This window comes from Hibiscus syriacus, unplaced genomic scaffold (genome assembly GCF_006381635.1).
Source record: "Hibiscus syriacus cultivar Baekdansim isolate YM2019G1 unplaced genomic scaffold, ASM638163v2 tig00110151_pilon, whole genome shotgun sequence".
Taxonomy (NCBI): domain Eukaryota; kingdom Viridiplantae; phylum Streptophyta; class Magnoliopsida; order Malvales; family Malvaceae; genus Hibiscus; species Hibiscus syriacus.
Window position 1 is genome coordinate 1,149,271 of NW_024062603.1, and position 23,311 is coordinate 1,172,581.

The 23,311-nt window shown below is 33.1% G+C and overlaps 1 non-coding gene across 1 annotated transcript; it reads left to right on the forward strand.

Moving 5' to 3' along the window:
* The first annotated feature begins 761 nt into the window (after window positions 1-761).
* On the forward strand, window positions 762-868 carry LOC120215685. Its single transcript, XR_005524988.1, has one exon. It is a non-coding gene; the product is annotated as a small nucleolar RNA R71 (small nucleolar RNA).
* The last annotated feature ends 22,443 nt before the right edge of the window (window positions 869-23,311 follow it).

Here is a 23,311-nt window from a genome sequence, read left to right on the forward strand (position 1 = left end):
GTTCCTTTGGCTTTCGATTCTCAGTATTACTGGGTAGCGTTCCTTGCAGCTAGTTGTTAAGATAATTCACCAATTGGCCAACTTGATTTTATAAAGATCTTAATGATATTGATTAAATCGCAAAGTACTATTTCATTAAAACTTCAAGAGATGAAAAATTAGAAGCTCGTGTTAAAGATTGCCCTTGATAATTTTGACTCTGTTGTGGATGTGTAGTCTTATGTTGTAACTAATGGTGTGGCATCGCAGGTTGATTGTGTTACTGTGGTTGCTAATAATGTTGTTGTGGTGGATTGACAACATTCTAGCTTCTCTAAGAAAGATTAGGATAGTTCTAAGAGTTGGCATTGTAGGTTTTTCCAAATAAGTTATCATTTATGTGGTTATTTCTCACATAAAATATAGACTCAGGATTTTGAGGGCATTTGTCAAAGTTGTAATTATCTCCATAATAAGCACAAGAAAGAGTATATGTAGATTTAACCTCATAAATTCCCCCTGGTTTCTCCACCATAACCATAAATGCTAAAATTTGAGAAGCCATAGAGTTGAAGGCATCAAAATCTACTCCAGCATTGCGTCAATCAAATATGTTCCTCCTATTGGGGTATTGATAATCATTGTTCGATATTCTTTCTAGAATACCATAATCTTCATTATATGTCTTTTACAACAAAACTCCATTTGCTTAAGCGTCCACTACCATACGATTGTATATGTTTAATCCATTATAGAACATTTCCATTTACGTCCAATATGAGAATCCACGCTTCAGACATTTTCACATAAAATCCTTGAATCTTTCCCATTCCTCATGCAAGATTTCTTCTTTCAATTGTTTAAAGGAAGTGAGGTCTTTTCGAAGTTTGGAATTCATGTTAGGTAGGTTGAATCAGAGAAAAAACTTTTGTTTCAACTCGTTCCAGGATGCTACTTCACCAGGTGGTAATGATGTCAACCAAGCTTTATCTTTGTCTCACAACGAATAAAGGAACAACTTCAACTTTAATGTTTCTTCAGGGACACCTTGTTGAAAAAATGAATCACAAACTTCCAGAAATGCTCGTAAATTGCTTAAGGATCTTTAGTAAAGGATCCACCGTATTGTCCCATGAACTACAACATTTGAAATATGACTAGCTTCAATTCGAAATTCGTAGCATGAATTACTAGTCGTATATAAATCATCGAGTGTTGGCACCACATGTTCTCAAATTGGGTGGTTAGAATCATCCACATTGTAGAACTGTTGCGGCACAACTCCATTGCCACTCGACAAGTGATCTTTATTTCAATGTTGTAGTGAAGGCAAAGCATTGTTCTCTTGTCTAGCCATAAATGCTTGATTTCTTGTGGTATCTTCTAAAGGTTCATTATATCTCCAGATTGATTAGCTCTATTCATCGTTACTTCAGGAATAAAACACTGAAACTATAAGAAATGATTATCTACAGAAGGAAATAAACAAATAAGTAAACAATAATGGAACTCTAAAGGAAAACTGATGCTCCCCAATAATGGTGCCAAAAACATAGTTCTCTGTAAATGCTACAGCAAAGTGCAAGCATACACTATCAAACAAGTAATCAAGTGGTAACAAAATTGTTATAGATGTCGAATCCCACATGGAGCAAATTGATTACAGTAGATTTTAGTTGTAAACAAAATTTGGAATTTGATGATTAATATAAAAGTGAAAAAATATCAACACTAATAGAGCATGAGAATGTTATGGAAAATAAGGAATCATATAGACTGAAGGACCTAAGATGATGTAATAATGGACTGCTAGCAGACTCGTGCTTTTGGGGCACTATATATTAATATTTATGCAATGACTAATTCAAAACCAATTAATTTCTAACTCTCATTCAAAACTTCATGAGTTCATAATTAACAAAACATAACATATGCATCATATATCTCTATAAGAATTTGTTACTCTCGTAATCAACTATGTTGTGACATAGCTAACTTGCCATATCAAACTACTTCATCTCTAGAATAATCAAAACAACATGAATAAGATACTATTATCTCTAACAAACATCAATTAAAAATAATAACTCATAAATATATACTTTAGATAAAGAAACCATCTTCCAAGCAATTAGTCAAACACTTTATGTTCAACACACAAAAAAATAGTAAAATAAACATTCAACATGACAAAAATGACTTCCTTTTCTCAAGTTTGAAAAATGAAATTAAAGTTGAATCCCAATCAGCCACTACTGCTACACGGTTACTCTGATGTTACTGCTGCACTCCCTGACGAATGGACTAGGCTACCATCGTGGTTAAGATAAGTGGAGAAAATCTAGGAGATAAAGAAAATTGATCCTAATGGTGAAAAGATCACTCCTATTTAAATGCTGATGGAGTGGACCCTCAACCAATAATCTTTCTCCATAATTCAATTGATTCTAGAGCCTATGACAGCTGAAAATGACCTATTATACCTTCTAGAAGGTTCTCCATTCTTCACACGATGAGCCACCAGATACTGTAAATTCAGTCAACAATCCAACTTATAATTGCAACCCAACATCACATGTAGCTTTAATAAATGCTACCAACATCATCTTACCCAATTACAAAATAAAATTAAGCCAACTTAGTCCCAAGATGCAAATGATATAAAATATTTACAAATTATCCTAACATGCTCCTAAAAATACTTAAGTTCAAGCTCAACCTAGTAAAAATTCTTGTAAATGATAACTGATGCAAGCACGTTTTCACTTACAAAGGAAGTACTCTTGAACATTTTTTATGTTGTATTTACTTTATACTAGTTAAATGATATATGCTACTATAATACATCTAATTTTAAGGTTATTAGTTTTGTAGTTCATAAATAACTTAGCATGAACACATCGTCACAGTAGATGCACATTGTATTTAATTATGTTAAGCATGATTAGAATAGTCTTGCATTCATATTAAGCATGATTTATTACATTTATATAACGGCAGCACACTTATCGTTCATTTAATTAGCTCATATGCATTCATTTAGCTCTTAGGCCTAATACATTAGCTCACACATATTATATGATGATATATTTAGCTCATGACATGCAATCATAGCACACAATACTATAATCATGCACGACAACAATGTATTTAGCTCATATAAGCTCAATGCCATTGAATTACCTTGTTTCCTTGCACATGTAGGTACATTGGAGCATGAAATACGTTGGGGTAGCTAGGTGGATTATTCGGACGTCATATGCAGCTCACAAATAGCTCACAAATAATGAGGCAGCTCATAGAACACTAAGGAAAGCTCAACTCAGCTGGAGGGCTCATGGCCAGCTAATCTCAGTTAGTTGGACTATTTGAAGCTAAGTTGCTAAAGGCGACATCAAAAATGTAGTTGAATGAGATGCTATGAAGGTTGGAATGTCTCATCTATGAAGCTCATTCACAACCAACCCCTTACTTGCTAGATAGCTATCCACTCAAGCAAGCTTGGAGGAAGACCCATGCACGCCCAAGATGATGCACATGACCAGCCTTCATCCTATGTACAAGGCTGAACCAAAAGGTTCCCTAGAACACCCATATGTGTGCCATATGACCATGAACCATGTGACTTGCATGTGGTCTCTTTTAGGTGCCAAGAGGAAAAGATACATCACCATTCGGTGAAGCACTCCCTCCTCTTCAATTTGGCACCAAGATGAATAGCAAAGGGGACCATTCAGACAAGGATTCTTACCCTTCATTTAGGACTGAACCATCATCTCTTTTAGCATTAAAGATATGTAAATTAAAGTGAGATATTTCTCTTTGCTTAAGTCCTTGTGACTTTTATCAACTTATCAAGTAATTCATTACTTGTGGCGTCAACCCATTTCCCCTTGATACTTGTGGTTCCTACCTCTATATAGAAAGTGGGTCTAAGTCCTTATTACCACCCCTTAAAGAAGCAATATAAAGTATGGGTCTTTGTTCTTTAACATTGGTTCCTATAAACATTTTTTCTTTGTTATATCCTCATAACCATTCCATTGTTTCATCAACCAAACCATAGCCATAAAAACAATCTTCCGCTACCATTACGCATATCATAAATAGCCTACCATTTCACCTCGACTTCTACCACCAAACCATCTATTTAAGCCATTCACTTATGTATGTTGTTTTGCTTCTTTTCTAGATCCACAATCAATCAACAAGGTAGAAGTACCCTGCATCAAGTTGTAATTAGAGCTATGGTGGAAGAAGCAAACGTGCAACAACGACAAAAACAAAAATACAAAAGGAAGTGCAAGTTAAGAAATCAAAATCCAACAAAGAAATTGAAGCACTCAAAAAGAAGAAGAAAAGAAAAGAATAGAAAGAAAAGTTGAAGCACTCATCAACAAGTCTCATCACCAAGCCATTGAAGTAAGCCTTTAAATTGATTGTGGTGATAGAAGGTTGTGAAGTTACTTTGTGTAAGTAACCCTTTTATTCTCTTATTTCTATTTCTAATCCACCATTTTCATTATATTTTGCTTTCCATTCCTATAATCCTTTTGCAGCCGACCCGAACAAGTAAAATATGGTTTTGAGTAAAGTTATTTAGAATATGAGATAAAGAGAATTGAGAGGAAGAGGCTCGAGCGTGTGAGATCAGAAGAGGACTAGTAAAAGCCTTAAAAGTGCTAGAGTGCAAACACGAGCGGATTGAGTGACATTCAAGTTTTCTTAGAGTGACTCGCGAGGCTTTGTGAGAGTATTAACTGGTAAGGTCTTTTACAAATCTTTTTCTTTTCTTATTTCACTAACCATTCTCGGAGTCCAAGACGAACCCCTGAAAGAGAAGCCCCTAACTTACAAACTCAAGCAATAATGCATGAAATGGCAAGATTGCTGAAATTATAATTGGAGCCTTTGCATGAACGTATAGATCAATTTGAGGCATCTTTGGGCAACCGGAGAATAAATCGCCCTAGAAAGGAAGAAGAATTTGAGGAAGAAGAGGCTAAAGTAACATCAGAAGCAAGAAGAGACGTTCATGGACTTGCTGCTATGGAATTCATGGACTATGCCCTAGTTTGGTGGGATCAATTGGTGAGTTCAAGAATATGAAATGGTGAATGCCCCATTACTATGTGGGAAGAAATGAAGGCCATTAAGAGGAAAAGGTTCATGCATACTGACTATCACCGAGACCTTTATCATAAGCTACAAAATCTTAAACAAAGAAGCAGAAGCGTTGAAGATTATTTTAAGGAGATGGAGATAGCTATGATTCGAGCCAATGTTGATGAAGACAGAGAAGCAACCATGCCAAGGTTTTTATCTAGCTTAATTCCTAACATTGCTAACCTTGTTGAACTACAGCATTATGTAGAGATTGAGGAGATGATACATATGGCCATGAAAATTGAACGACGAATTAAAAGGAAAGCATTCAACCGGGGTAGTCCAAATTCAGCCACCAAATGGAAACAAGAGCCTAATACTTTCCAAAAGCCAACTCCAATCCAAGAAAAGGATAGTGTAGAGGTAACCAAAACTATATAAGTGGGTGAATCCAACAAGGGAAAAGAAAAACAAACTAAGTCTTTTGAGAGGTCCAGAGACATCAAATGCTTTAAGTGTTTTGGAAAAGGACATGTGGCTAGTCAATGTCCCAACCGAAATGCTATGATAGTACGTGATAATAGAGATGTTGTCTTAGATTCTGAAGAACTTATCTATGATGAGGAACCTGAAGCAAACCATGACGAAGACTCAAAAGAAAATACAGACCATGGAGAAATTCTTGTTTTAAAAAGGTGCCTACAATCACAAATATCTCAAGAGGATTTACAAAGAAACAACATTTTCCATACAAGGTGCCATGTCAAGGACAAATTTTGCACAATGATTATAGATGGAGGGAGTTGCACAAACGTAGGCAACACACTTATGGTTGAGAAACTTGGTTTGCCAACTTTAAAGCATCCCACTCCATATAAACTCCAATGGCTCAATGAAGGAGGTGAGTTAAACATTACTAAACATGTTCTAATTCCTTTTTCAGTTGGTAGGTACAAGGATGAGGTACTTTGTGACAATGTCCCTATGCATGCTAGCTAGCCACATTCTACTTGGTAGACCATGGCAGTATGACAAAAGGGCCATTCATGACTGTTATCACAATCAATACTCCTTTAAGCATGAAGGACACAAGGTAAACTTGGTGCCTTTGACGCCTAAAGAAATACAACAAGATCAATTGCATTTGCAAAAAAGTGTACAAGCATGGCACAAAGACAACCCACCAATGAAGAATGAAGAAGGAAAAAACATGAAACCAAACTTCTTCAATAAGAAACATGATGGCTCATTGCTGAAAAATGAAGGGTCCCCTATGAAAAATGGTAATGATTTGGATTCCAAGTCACAACTCTTCACCAAGGGTCTTAATCTTCAAAAGGTAAGTACCCCTTCATTTGAAACCTTATATCTCCTCACTTTTCAGGACCAACCACATGGAAGGTCACTTCCAAAAGTGATATCCCTAGAAGAAGATTCCCAAAAGGTACTCGTTGGTAAATTATATTCCAAAGAAAGGCCTAAAAGGAGAACTTGTGAAAGGGTACTGATGTAGGTTGATCTACACGCTTTGGTAGAAGAGAGTAGATAGCATTATTGGGTCCCTATCTAGGATTGATAAGTACTAATGTGCTTGAATTATAAGCTTGGGCTACAATAAAGATAAGAAAGAAATACAATTAATATTTGAATAAAATAAATGGAATAATAAAATAAAAGATGAAATAAAAGAATAGGGATAGAGATGGTTGTGGAATTGATGGTCTTAACGGATGAAGTTGATGATGAAATGGAGATAGTGGTGTTGTTGTATCTCAAGCACGCCAAAGAGGAAATAATGCTAGGAAGCACAATCTCAATCTTTACAAAGTTACTTGAGGGGTGGTAGAGATGTCTTCAACCCACTAGATATCAATCTAGGAATTTAAGAATCAAAATGGAAGGAATGACAACACAAGTATATGAATTATACTTGCTTAATCGATAAAGTTCACAAAGAACTTTGAAGAAAAATTAAGTCACAAGAGTATGTTTTATATATGAGATGAGATTAGTACAAATGAAGGTAATCCTCTTTATTTATAGGGAATGGAAGGGCTTGGCCGAATGGTTACATAGGGATTCGGCTAGGTACTTGTCTTTATGGAAGTACATAATGATTCAAGATGAAAGGATAAGTCCCTTGGCTTGGTGTTGGTTCAGCTAACCCTTCATGAATGGGCTTAATGTTTCGGCCAAAGGGTGGGGAGACATCTCTCTTAGCCGAATGGTGCATTCTTGTTCATCTTGGCACCAATTTCGTCTCCTTGGTTGAATGGTGATGTACCTCTTCATGTTTGGCACCCAATGCTCTCATGTGCACGGCATGTGTTGTGGCCGAATAGGTATGGAGCTGTATCTCATGTCCCTTGATGATTTAGGCCTCCAATGGTTTTGTTCTCTTCACCTACGTGCTCATAAATGAAAGGGCATCTTCATGGGCAGCATTATTCATGAAAGGTCACAATGTTTGAAAATGGTAACCTTCCATGTTTGAGCTAGTTTGGAGGTGAATGAGCTGGAGGTGATATGGACATAGGTGACTTGTAGCATAGTGAACGTTATGGCAGCTCCTTGTGAAAAGGTACCTCTTAAGGTGGCAACTATTCGCGAAAAGGTACGATTTCACAAATTTTAACTTAGGGCATATTTGAAGTGTCCTAAGTGGTGATGGTGATGGTACAGCTCCCCAGCTGAAATGAGCTCATCTTGTAGCTCAAATCTTCACCTCAATCCAACTATGAGCTCACGGGCCTCCAGATAACTTTACACCAATTACTCCTTATGCTCTCCTAAACGTCCCTATGTGAGTTTCCTTGCTGTTACATGCTCCATTTATCTCCAATGTAGCTCCCAAGTGTTGACCGAATATGCCTACATACATATCATAAGAAAATAAGTTAAGTATATGAACTTATATAATGTGTATAAGATAGAAATGTGTACTATAGTATATAATAATAACTTATATCTCACATATTAATGAATAAGTTATTATCATAATAACTATAAATATAATATATATATATATATATATATATGAAAATAAGTATATTATAACATATGAAATAAGCATCTTTATGTATAAAGTTAGAAAGTTTCTTCCATTGAAAGGTTTGATTAGCCAATTTAAACATGATGCTGAATTGGATCACATCATACTTCCCTTCTTTTAATCGATTTGTCCTCAAATTGAAATATCTTCTTTTCCTAGTGTCCTTCCATTCAATAAGTACCTTTATGAAAAGGTTCATATCCTTTGAAAGAATACTTTGGAAATTATTGACCTGAAAAGAAAGAAAACTTTCATAAAAATTGTGATCAAACTTAGTTAAAGTTAAGAAATACTTCCTGTTAAATGTATGTTCAAAGCTCATGTCTATTGAATACATTTTGATTTGAACTTTTGTGCCCTTTTGTATTCCAAAAATCACGTCCCTTTGTTCTTCAATAGATGTATGCATGGATTCATGAAAGGTAAGGACTATTCGAATGGTGATGTCCTTATAGTCTTCACAAGTCACGTCCCTTGGATGAAAAATCACCTACCTTTTCTTGTCATTATTCGTACCTCTTGGCCCTTTAAAGGTCACGTCCTTTAGATTCCCAAATTGATGAATTGTGTTGCTTGGATCATCCTACAAGTCAAAGGAAATTTATGCATTGTAAAGGTTAGAAATATCGTCATCAATCTTGCGTCTTGACAGTAAGCATTTATGTAACAAGCACTTAGATGTATAAACACTTGTTTTAGGACTAGTTTCCTCTTGCTTTGACTTCGATTTTCCTTTCCTCATGTCCCAACACTTTGTTTCATCTTGATTTGATCAATTTGGACTTGTTTAGGCGTCAAAGGTATGAGAATAATCTTCTTCCCTCCATGGTTGAATGAATATTGATTAGTAAAACAATCATGGATGGTCCTTCTATCATATTGCCATGGTCTTCCAAGGAGTAAATGGATAGCATATATAGGAACAACATCGTACATAACCTCGTCCTTGTACCTCCCAATTGAAAAAGGAACCATCACTTGTTTATTGACGTTAAGTTCTCCTCGTTCATTGAACCATTATAATTTGTAGGGATTTGGATGCCTCAACGTTTTCAATCCCAGTTTCTCCACCATGATGGTACTGGCCACATTGGTGTAACTTTCACCATCTATGATCATGAAACTCTCATTTTCATTCACATAACATCGGTTATGAAAGATGTTTTCCCGTTGTGCATTATCCTCTACTACTTGAGCACTCAGACTTCTTTTAACCACTAGGGCTTCACTTTCCACGGGAGCACCAATTTATGCTTCTTCCTCAACTTCTGTTGGTGTCGCTTATTCTTCTTCATGGTCAGATTCAATCTCACCATTTCCAAGTAGTAACATGGTGCTTCAATTGGGACATTGCGTGAATACATGCCCCCTCCCAAGACATTTAAAACACCGGATGTCTCTTGATCATTCAGGGGTCTCTTTTCCTCGAATATCATTGCTGACTTGGGGAGCACTTGATGATTCAACCTTTTCCTTGGTAGGAGTATGAGTATACTTCTTCAAATTGTTGGGACTCCATCTTGAAGGTGTAGGCATGGTAGTACGAGATATAGATCTTCTCTGTAATTACCTCTCTATTTTCATAGCCATTTGTACCATTTCATCAAGTTCTATGTAATGGTACAACTCTAGTGTTGGCAATCTCGGGATTAAGTCCAACAAGAAATCTAGCCATGGTTGCTTCACGATCCTCCTCAATATTAACTCAGATCATTGCCACTTCTATCTCCTTATAGTAATCCTCCACACTTTGTTGGCCTTGTTTAAGGTTTTGTAATTTCTGAAATATGTCCCGGTGATAATGAGTAGGAATGAAATGTTTACACATGATACCTTTCATTTCGAGATATGTTGAGATTGGTCTTTCTCCATTCCTTCTCCGGTTAATAGTAAGTTGATCCCACCATATCATAGCATAATCGACAAACTCCATGGCTATCAATCTTACTTTATTGAGTTCGGAATAGTTATGGAAACTAAAAACATGTTCCACCTTACTTTCCCATTCAAAATAGGCTTCAGGATCAGTTTTTCCTTGGAATTGAGGAATTTTGATTTTGATGTTGCTCATGTTATCATCAACATTGGCACGCCTAGGTCCTTGTATCAATGCTGGTCTTTCTTTATCATATTGGCCTAGGACATCATTTTCTGGAAGAGTTTGTTACCTTCGAGGAGTATCATTGTTCCGAGCATGGGGTTGATCTTGTCTTTGGTCGAGTTTTTCATGAAGATAGTCAAATTATGTCCGAAACATTCTCATCATTTCTCCAATCAATGCTTGCATTTGCAAGTTTGGTTGACCTGCGTTTCCTTTAGGACTTTGAGACATGGTTAGTAAATAAATAAAACAAAAGTAAACCTTACCAGCACACTCACAAAGCCTCTCAAGTTCACTCCAAATAAATGATAAGATCACTCCACACAACACTCGTGTTTACTCTCGAGAATATAATTTTGGTTTTTAACAATTCCCCTTCTGATTTCACTCTCTCAATTTGCCTTTTTCCACTCAATTTCTCTTGCTAAGTCCTTTGAAGAACTTACTCAATATTAGAACAAGTTAATTCTTTTCTTGTTTGCGTCGGCTGCAAATAAGGTTAAGGTAGAAAGGAATATAAGAAATAGAAAGGTAGAAGAAAGTATTTAAGGTATAAAAAAGAAGGAAATAGTTGAAGACAAGGAAAATGAAAGGATGGAAAAGGAAGAGTTAACTTACAATTCAATAAACAACACTTACTACAACCTTTCTCAAGAAATAATAAGGTTATTTTCTCTTAGTGTAGATAGGGCTTTTTGATGTACTTGCAATGGTAGAACACTTTTCTTGGCTTTGCTTTCTTTTTGAATTTCTTATTTTTCTTTTCTTATTTTCTAATTTTTTTTTGTTCTTTTTATCTTTTCTTTCTTTTTGTTCTCCAATTTTGATGTAGGAGTCTTTTCCTTTTACTTTGCACGCCAATGACACTTTTGTTGTCAATCCAACTATGCTTTGATTACCGCTTGATGTAAGTTGATCTACATGCTTTGGTGGAAGAGAGTAGATAGCCTTATTGTGTCCCAATCTAGGATTGATAAGTACTGATGTCCTTGAATTATAAGCTTGGGCTGCAATAAAGATAAGAAATAAATACAATTAATATTGGAATAAAAAAAATGGAAAAATAAGATAAATGATGAAATGAAAGAATAGGGATAGAGATGGTTGAAGAATTGATGGTCTTGATGGATGAAGTTGATGTTGTTGATGATGAAATGGAGATGGTCGTGTTGTTGTATCTCAAGCACACCAAAGAAGAAACAATGCTAGGAAACACAATTTCGATCTTCACAAACTTGCTTGAGGGGGTGGTAGAAGTGTCCTCAACCCACTAGATATCAATCTAGGAATTTAAGAATCAAAATGGAAGGAATAACGGCAAAAGTATATGAATTATACTTGCTTAATCGATAAAGCTCACAAAGAACTTTAAAGATAAATGAACTCACAAGAGTATTTTATATATGAGATGAGATGAGTACAAATGAAGGCAAGCCTCTCTATTTATAGGGAATGAGAGGGCTTGGCCGAATGGCTACATAGCTATTCAGCTAGGAACATGTCTTTATAGAAGTACATAATGATTCAATATGAAAGCATAAGTCCCTTGGCTTGCTGTTGGTTCGGCTAACCCTTCATGAAGGGGCTTAATGTTTCGGCCAAAGGGTGGGTAGACATCTCTCTTGGCCGAATGGTGCATGCTTGTTCATCTTGGCGCCAATTTTCTCTCCTTGGCCGAATGGTGATGTGCCTCCTCATGTTTGGCGCCAAATGCTATCATGTGTACGACATGTGTTGTGGCTGAATAGATATAAAGTTGTATCTCATGTCCCTTGATGATTTAGGCCTCCAATGGTTGTGTTCTCTTCACCTACGTGCTTATAAATAAAAGGGCATCTTCATAGGCAGTATTATTCATGAAAGGTCACAATGTTTGAAAATGGTAACCTTTCATGTTTGAGCTAGTTTAGAGGTGAATGAGCTGGAACTGAGCTGGCCATAGGTGACTTGTAGCATAGTGAACGTTATGGAAGATCCTTGTGAAAAGGTACCTCTTGAGGTGGCAACTATTCTCGAAAAGGTACAATTTCACAAATTTTGACTTAGGACATATTTGAAGTGTCCTAAGTAGTGATGATGATGGTGTAACTCCTCAGCTGAAATGAGGTCATCTTGTAGCTCAAATCTTCAGCTTAATCTAGTTATGAACTCACGGGCCTCTGGACAACTTTTCACCAATTGCTCCTTATGCTCTCCTAAACGTCCCTATGTGAGTTTCCTTACTGTTACATGATCCATTTAGCTCCAATGTAGCTCCTAAGTGTTGACCGAATATGCCTGCATACATATCATAAGAAAATAAGTAAGTATATGAACTTATATAATGTGTATAAGATAGAAATATGTACTATAGTATATAATAATAACTAATATCTCACATATTAATGAATAAGTTATTATCATAATAACTATAAATAATATATATATATATATATATATGAAAATAACTATATTATAACATATGAAATAAGCATCTTTATGTATAAAGTTAGAAAGTTTCTTCCCTTGAAATGTTGGATTAGCCAATGTAAACATGATGTTGAATTGGATCACATCAGGTACCTATTGGAAGAACACATTCATTCTAAGGATGCTTTATTTTAGCAAAGAAACGTGAAGCTATGCAAGGAAAAATGTTAAACAACTCAAAGGTTTCGATTTGAGGACAAATAGCCCTAAAGAAGGGGGGATGATGCAAGCACGTTTTCACCTACAAAGGGAGTACTCTTGAACATTTTTTATGTTGTATTTACTTTATACTAGTTTAATGATATATGCTACTATAATACATCTCATGTTAAGGTTACTAGTTATGTAGTTCATAAATAACTTAGCATGAACACATCTTCACAATAGATGCACATTGTTATTTAATTACGTTAAGCAAGATTAGAATAGTCTTGCATTCATATTAAGCATGATTCATTACATTTATATAATGGCAGCATACTTATTATTCATTTAATTAGCTCATATGGATTAATTTAGCTCTTAGGCCTTATACATTAGCTCACACATATTATATGATGATATATTTAGCTTATGACATGTAATCATAGCTCACAATACCATAATCATGCACGACAGCAAGGTATTTAGCTCATATAAGCTCAATGCCATTGAATTACCTTGTTTCTTTGCATGTGTAGGTACATTGGAGCATGACACACGTTGGAGTAGCTGGGTGGATTATTGGGACATCATATACAACTCACAAACAGCTCACAAATAACGAAGCAGCTCATGGACCACTAAGGAAATCTCAACTCAGCTGGAGGAGCTCAAGGCCAGCTAATCTCAGCTAGTTGGACTATTTGAAGCTAAGTTGCTAATGGTGACATCAAGTGTAGTTGAATATAGCTGAATGAGATGCTATGAATGTTAGAAGGTCTAGTCTAGGAAGCTCATTCACAACCATCCCCTTGCTTGCTAGCTAGCTATCCACTCAAGTAAGCTTGGAGGAAGACCCATGCACGCCCAAGATGATGCACATGACCAACCTTCATCCTATACACAAGGTTGTACCACAAGATTCCCTAGAACACCCATGTGTGTTCCATATGACTAGCAACCATGTGCCTTGCATATGGTCTCTTTTAGGCGCCAAGAGGAAAGGACACAATTCGACCAAGCATTCATTCCTCTCCAATTTGGCGCTGAGATGAATAGCAAAGGGGACCATTCGGCCAAGGATTATTACCCTTCATTTAGAATTGAAGCATCATCTCTTTTAGAATTAAAGATATGTCATTATAAAGAGACCCAAGGCCTGGCCAAAACCCCTTGTAACCATTCAGCCATGCCCCTCCAAAACCTATAAATAGGTTGTCATAATTCATTTGTAATCAGACCTTTCTTATTAATTAAAGTGAGATACTTCTCTTTGCTTAAGTCCTTGTGACTTTTATCGACTTATGAAGTAATTCATTACTTGTGGCGTTAACCCCTTTCCCCTTGATACTTGTGGTTCCTATCTCCATATAGATAGTAGGTCCAAGTCCTTAATACCACCCCTTAAAGAAGCAATATAAAGTCTGGGTCTTTATTCTTTAACATTGGTTCTTCTTTGAGTCTTCTTTAAGATACTATCCTCACAACCATTCCATTGTTTCATCAACCAAACCATAGCCATAAAAACAATCTACCGCTACCATTTTTCATATCATAAATAGCCTATCATTTCACCTTGACATCTACCACCAAACCATCTATTTGAGCCATTCACTTATGCATGTTGTTTTTCTTTCTTCCTGGATCCACAAATAATCAACAAGGTAGGATTACCCTACATCAATAACTCTTTTCTCTTTTAGAGAGTTATCATACCCCCAACCTAATTTCTTACTTGTCCTCAAGCAACTACATGCACTACAACTACAAGCACAAGCACAAGCAATTTTATAGAAAATTATCAAAAAATCATTCATAAACTTTCTTCAATTCCATTTTCTTTCAACCCTCAGAGAAGTGTTGCAGCAAAACATACATCAATAAAAATCTTAAATGAAGGAATACAATTTCAATTTAGTAATTTCAAATTCATAGTGTGCAATCGTGTGCAGACTATATGTATCTAATCAATATTGAACTAGTTTAGAAAAATTGTTCCTACTCATTTATAAATTTTCAATATTACATCAATCTATCTTATCTATGTTGGAGTTATTACCAGTATTTCCAACTTATTTCCTAGAACTATGTTGGAGTTATTATCAGCATTTCCAACTTATTAACTGTTTTCACTTGTAGTTTTACTTAGTCGAATTCTGGTGCTATTAGAGCCTTTTTTCCATCCCAATTACCAAATTGGGTTTGTTACCTAATTAAGTACGTTGGTACCAATACTCACCCTTGATTATTGGTACTCAGTCTAGGCACCAATAACAAAATAGTCTACTATAGTCTGATAAAACTAGACAACATCGATACGCTTATATAGAATATTGATACTTGTGAACTAGGGTACCGATACTATCCATAATATCAATACCAAAATTAAATTCGATGTTTTGAAAATTTATTTAGCATAGATACGCTTACTTAGGAAATTGATATTCTTTATATGGTATGGATACTCCCTTGAGTATCAGTACCAAAATAAACCACTAAAATTTGAATCTGGACATGGTACCGATACCCCACCCTTGAGTATTAATACCCAAAAAATAGTATCGATACCCAATGAATATGTATTTATACTCCTAGCCAAAAAAACATTGTTTTAGGCTATCTAAATAATATTATTAGTATTTTCATCCAACACCAATACCTAAGCCCAAAAATGCATGTTTTGAGAACGAAAATGCTACCCAACTTTTCCCAAAAGTTCTACTAAGGTACCTAACAGCTATTCAAGCCTTATGTATGTTAAGAGGGGTCATTATATGCTAATATTCATTGTGAAAAATACCATAGGCTAAAATCTACCTTAAAGATGCTTATATACTTCATAAACTCATTCAAACTAACCAAACACATATAGTAATTTATATGTGGTAAAAATGAGTTATAGATGTGTTACCTTAGATTCTAAGTTAATATAACACCCAAAGCTCAATCAAGGGCTAGTTTTTCCTTTTTTTTGCTTTTAGAGCTTTCTATAACGTCTCTAATTAACAAATATGAAAAAAAGAAGTTACTAACTTACGTAGGAAGTTAAGAGAAACTTAAGAAGACTTCTCAGGACTCAAATCCATCAAAAATGGATTGGTTAACTAGGGATTCTTAAACCCCACACTAAAACCCTTCAAATGATTATCATGACAAAATGGAGAAGTTAAACGCTTGATTTGGAGCTATGTAGATATAGATTATCATTCTTTCCTTTGTAAAACTGGATTAGATGAGTATAATAATAAAGTTTCCACATTTTCTTTAACTCTAAGAAAGAAGAATGGAGTTGAATGAGAATGAAGAAAATGATAAAGTTTTGTGAGAAGAAAAGGAAGTCTGTCGTGTGACCTAATGGAAATGAAAGGGTTTTAGCCTTTCAAAATAAAATTGGGTAAATTACTTTATTGGTCCCTAAAGCTCTGATTACCAATCAAAGATGCACTTTTCATCCCCAATTGGGCTAAATCCAAGCCTATTTCTAATCAAATTTGGGATAAGGCTTCCCATAAGGTTAAAGAACTTATTCTAAACACATTCGGTTTAGCACAAATTTATTAACCTAGGGTTTGGGGCGTCACACTTAGAATGAGAAAAAATTATCTAATTCTTTAACCAACAAAATCCAAATCTCCATGACGCTTACATGACAGTTTACAAAGCTTATATGGTAATCTACAATGTTGATATGACAGTTCACGATGTTGTTGTGGAAGTATACATTGGATGACCATGTAGTTGATTGACTTAATTGATTTTTTTGACTAAGTTTGAGGGCATAATTATTTTTTTTTTGAAAGTTTGAGGATTTATTTAATTTTTAAAAAATATATATTATTTATATTTAAAAATTTAAATATAAACAATTATTAAGATATTCAATACATTAAATATAAAAATACTATAAATTAACTTATTAAAGACCACATTCAGTGTAAAAAACTTCAAGTACCACATTGATTTTTATAAAATTTTAAGGGTTTTAGATATCATTAAATCAAAAAAATATTGTCAAAAGGATTTAAATATGTATAAATTAAGCTAAAGTCTAGATCTCGTATATTCCTATTTTTAAAACTTTCAAAACATTTTTAATGAAAATGTTGAAATCATCTTTTTTATGTTTTCATATTTTCACATATTTTTGTTTTCATTTTCTAGAAATCATTTTCCAATTTTAGGACCGAACTCGTTTTCTTCGATATTTTTTATTTTCTAGAAAAACAAAAATGAAAATAGCCTATACTTTCTAAAACCAAATGGACCATTACATTTTTCGGTTGAGAAAAATCCAAAATGTTAATTTTTCTAAACATTTTTTATTGAACCAAAAGTGTTACATTCTTCATAACATTTTAAGTCAACCATTTTCAGTTGCGCATATTTCTTGTGATTCTTTAACATTAAATTAACGTGTCGTATGACAAAACAACCCCTACTTTAACTTCCAACCATCTCATTCATTGTAAGTCAACAATTGTACCATATCTAATAGCTGCCACATGTATATACTAACACAAACCACTCCCTTTACAAATATCTAAGCTTTACAAAATCCCTTAAAAAATAAGCGTTTACCAAACTGTGTAAAAAAATTAACAACTTAGAGAACTAAACGTTATTCCACATGCAGTAATGAAAGCTTTCATCTTGAGAACAAGTTCGATTTCGGTCACCTTATTGGCTCTTTCCGGTACACATAGAGTTTCTCTTGCTCGTCAATGTTTATTAGGTGAAGTTTTCATCATTTAGAGAGCATCTTACAGATGTTAGATTAAAATCTATAATTATGAGAATATATATATATATAATGTACAATCTTATATGTATAAAAGTGTCATGAAATTAAAGTGTAGATACTATAAGTTGTATTTATAATTTGATGAAGGGTAGAATTACAAATACTTAATAGATTGACCTAATGTTCATTATATAAAAAAAAGGTAGTGGCCCCAAGAAATATGTTAACTTGTATTAGTCTTATCCCATCAGAGAGGTTTTATAGCAACAGAAAACCTATCTTCCTGGAAGATCACAACCAAAGAAAGACTAAAGGATTTCAACATATCCATTAATTCAAGTATATTTCCGCATCTAGTATTTTAGTCTTTATGATTTGACATGATAGATCTTGGATTTAGATTTCATGTTTATTATGTTTTGGTTCTAACAAGTGAATCCTTGAAATGGAGAAGTTTGAGTTTGTACAACATGTTAATATGGGAACGACACAGAGACAAAATGACTGGTAAACACTTTTCCTTTTCCGTTTAGTTTTTGTTTAATTTTATAACTTCGCAATTAAAAAAACTTAGTGGACACTGTTCAACGTATCAATAGTCGTAAATCATTATATATTTCGATTGATGAAGGTCAAACTTTATATCATGTACCATTTTGATGCCCTAAACGTGATTACGACCTCTATTGTACTGAAAAACACCTCAATCTCCCCAAATCGATGATTGACTCTTTGATTTCTTTATCCTCTTATCTCCATGGTTCACCGTCATATGGGCCTGAAACTGTACTATGTTGGCTGACTCGTTATTCTCTCGTGGTCAACCGTTTGGATTGGTCGTTAGTCCATGAGAACTATGTTACTTCAGCTCGTCTGTTAAGTTTTTAATGGTGAGGTACTATAATGTAATAAAAACTAAACATTAAGATTTTGAAAAACATATAAAAGTTTAAGTATTAAAACAAACCAAAATTGATAGTTTAGTTATTAACCACGTAGTTTACCCATTTATTAAGATAAGTTGTTAAAGAAATACAAGTATGTATTAGTTGGTCTTTAAGTTTGTTATTCATTGGGAATTAAATTAAGTTTTGGCAAACATAATTTGCAGACGGTTTTTTTGGCCCTATATGGAAGTTCGTAAAAAATTGGGAAATAGGGTTGTCATAGTTTTAATTTAAGAACTACAACATTTTCTATAATACAGGGGGAACTCCTCACCTCGAGGTGATGAGTTCTATAAGATAATATTATTATATTCCTTGTGTATTATTTAATTATTTTTTAAGGAACTCGTCACCTCGAGGTGACAAGTTCCATTAAAATAGTATTATTTTTTAGATTTTTAATTTTAATTGAAAATTTTTTAAAAACGTTGGAACTCGTTACATCGAGCTAACGAGTCCTTAGAATAATATTATTTGTTATCGTGGTTTTTTTGTAATGGTCTATTTGAAAAACAAAATTCATAACGCTGAGGTGTAGTGATTTAAGTGGTTATATTTAGTTGTTGTTGTTGTTATCTTCTTAGTGTGAGTAGTCTGAACGGTCATATTGATATATGACTAAAATATTAATCAGATTATTATATATTTTGTTCAAAAAAGCAATCAATTATTAACATTAAACATGAAATTATGGAGAGAACAACATCTAACCATGAGAAATGCACTTTAAGAAGAAAAAACAAAAAACTTAATACATTACCTTAAGGACGTAAATAGGACTAAACTTACAAACACCTTAAACAGTAAATAAAATCATAAACATAGCATTATTCGTTATGTTGTTTTAAGCTTCTTAATTAGTGGACTCGTTAGAAATAATATTAAGTTCTTCAATTCTACATGCTTTTTGTTGTTGTCGTTCACGTACAAATTGGAACCATGTTTCTGGTTCTCCATCATCTATGTTTGTTTCTTTGTCAATTGTCTAATTTGGTGGGATATTTGAACTGGAAGCAACATCCTCAATAGAATGAGCAAAGTTTCGATTAGTGAACTCAACAAATAAATCAACATTAGACAAAGAATGAAAAATTAAGTCTCAATTGTCTCAATCATGATAGCAAGGTCAACATTATCACTTAGGCGAAACCTCGTGCATGATAGTGGCAATTTATAATATAACAAAGATATTATTCTATTGCTTTCGAGTTGAACCATTGTTTCTATATTGAACTTCAAATCGTCTAGTTGAATACTTTTTTCGAAACACGTGGTTCAAGATTTGCAATCTTAAAAAACAGTTGCATGAATAGTTTCCATGTTAGTAAAAAACTGAAGCTTAAGAAGTGAAAGACTTAAGTTGTTTTAGGTTTTTTTTACTTCAAATGAGTAAAATAGCTTTCACCTCACACATATTAATAGTTGTTGAAGATGATTAAAGGACCACCTAATTGACCACTGAAATTGTGCATTATTTGGCATATGAAAAATACACATTTTTCTTAAATGAATTCATGTATAACCACTAAAAAGTTTTCTGAAATGAGTTGATATATCATTGAAAAGTTTGTTAAGATGATTAATTGGGTACTGAAAAGATTTTTTGCAAGGTGCATTATATGGCCTATGAGAAATACACGTTTTTCTCACATGAAGTGATAATATAACACTGAAAAGTTTTTTGAAATAAGTTGATATATGTAATACTCCAAATTTTGGTAAGTGACCAAAATGTAACTTTTGAAAGTTTAGTAGACAAAGTATAAGATTGGGGAAAAGTTCAAGGACCTAAATTGTATTTTTTTCAAAAAGAATTTTTATTCCATAAATGGAAAGTTTATTCTTGAGAGTGGGGATTTATTGAAATCAAATTCTGTAAATCAGATCGAATAGAAATTTTGAGAAATTTGAAGGATGATAAATTAGTGTCAACACACCTTTTCGTCCTACTAGGATTCAAACTCCTAAAAATAGGATAGAATTTTGCTATGATTCAAACTCCTAAAAATAGGATAGAGTTCTACTATGATTTAAACTCCTAAAGATAGGATCCACAAGCACTATAAATAGCCATTGTAACTCACTATTGTAACACACGATTTACAGACAAAATACAGAGGAAAGCACGGAAAATACAAAGGAAAAACTATTTTAAACGATTCGAAAAGGAAATAAAATGTAGCATTTTTTTGATTCGTTCATTTCTCGCATGTTCACGTTATTTTTCTTGAGATTTGGTTCGAATAACCCAAAATGTGGGTTGCGCCGACGACTAAAAATGGGTGGGGTTTCGAAGTTTCGAACCTAGATCTACCACGAGGCGTGTTCATTTTTTATCACCCTAATGTGCAATATCGACGTTAATTGTCTTTCAAATTTGGCCCCAATCTTTATTTTTCTTTATATTAGTCCTTTTATTTATTGTATATATATATTTATTTATTTATTATTTACATTATTGTAATTATATAAATATATATACGTATGTTTTTTTAAATGATTTTCAATTGATTTTTTTTACACTATATATTATTATTATATATACATATTTTTTTTATATTCATTTGGTTATTTTTTAATACTATATTTATTATTTTTATATATATATATACTTTTTTTTAAATATTTTACTTATAAGCGTATTATTACTATATATATATTGTAATTATCTTTATTTAGTTTTTTTTTACTTTATCATTATACGTATATATGTATGTTTTTAATAGTTTATTAATAAGCCAATTATCATTATATTACTTCTATATTTGGTTTATATATTTATTTTTTTATTTTTTTTTATTTGTTTATATTATATTATATTTTCATATTACCATCATTATTTTTATGATTATTATTTTTCTATTTTACTTATTTATATATATATATATATATATATTAATATTTCATTTATTTATTTATTTATTTTTCCTTTTATTTTATTTTTTTTTACTTATTTTTATTCTTCATTTTTTTCATTTATTCATTTTTTCCCTCTAACACATCTTATGACTTTTAAGGGTATTTTCGTCAATTAATTAGAGGTAAGTAATTCATGATCAAATTTTACCTTTTAATTTAAAATTGCAATTTTCTTAATTAAGACAACTGGAAATTACGTAGTACCGAAAGGGCGGTTCAAGGGTGCTAATCCTTCTTTGACCGTAATCGACTCCCGAGCCCGATATATTTCTGGTAAGACGCAGATCAGGTAAGAAATAGGGTATCCGATCAACCTATTTGTTTTAAATAAATGATCGATGGCAACTCCAATCCATATTTTTCAAGTCGAAGCCCAATTTCGGGGCCTACCCGAAAGACCGTTGCGACAATTAGGCTCAAAATATTATTTCCCCATTTTAAAATGATGGAAAATAATATAAACTACTGGATTTGAGGATTTAATTCCATGTTAAATTTGGACTGTTGGATTAAAGTGACAAGATTGTAAATTTTAGAAAATTACAAGGGCAAACCGATAAATTAGGAAATATTTTGTTCTTCTCTAACTTTTGGAAGATGATAAGGTTGAGGTGTTTTGGTTTTATGGTAAATATGAAGTTCTATTAAGGGTAAATTACTCTTTTCCCAATTAAATGAATAAAATATTCATTTAATCTTAAATTTAAGGTAAATTAACATGAAATAAATCTAAAACTTCATGTTATTTTGTTCATCTTCATCCTCCTAAGCTGTGAGCTCCTCAAAGGTGAGAGAAAGTTTTTTTTTCAACTTTTGAGCAATTTCCTTTAGATGTTGAGTTATGCATTGAAATAAAAATTTGTTCTAAGCAAAAATGTTATCTTTTTGTTCTATTTATGCTTGCTAATCTTGCTTGATTTCAAAGATCCCAAATTCTATGGTTAGGGTTTATGGAATTGATGATGAATCTTGATGTTTTTGAGGTTGTAGTTTCATTTTCAAGCTTATGTGATGATTAAAACATGTTCAATATTCCTAGAAATTATTCTTTAAGATTCGACCAAACTATAATTTGGGGAAACTTTGTGTTTTGATGAAATTTCATTAGGGATTTGATTGTAGAGATGTTGTAAGGTTGGATGGAAGTTGTTTTCATGCTTGAATCGAATCAAAATCGAGCAAACTCATGAAAAAACTAGTCTATGAGCTGTAGAGCATTCAACCATTCCTTGTTTTGATGAGAAAATTATGGAAAATTTATGTAAGGGTTAGAAATGATATAGGAATTATTCTAAAAGCCTTAGAAAAATTTGGGGACCATTTGTTAATTTTTAAAAAGTTAGGAGAGCAAATTGATAATTTTCGAAAAATGTTAGGTTATTATGTAATTGTTCAATAATTGATGTATTATGCTAGAAATTGTTGTTTGGAAATTGAAATGAGTGTTAGGATGTGAAATTTGATCATTATGGAACTTTGGAAAGTTTAGTGATATTTTTATGTAATATTCGAATAGTTGGGGTATTTAAATGTAATTGTGTCTTTCTAAATGTACTTGGTTGGTGATTATTTCAATGATGGAATTTTTAGTATTGAAAGTTTAAGTGGAAAAATGGTGAAGGAAAATTTTATATAATTTGGGAAAGTTAGTACAAATATTAAAAGAATTAATAAGTGTTGAAGTATTTTGATAGTGAATAAGTTTCATATATGAATATGGATTTTGTTTTGGAAATATATTTATGTTTGTACAATACTAGCATATGTATCGAAATCAATTTGTGATTTTGTATAGATCGTGATTGACTTTGTGTTTGAAGCGAATTGAGTAGAAAAAAGATTAAGTTTGGAGCGTA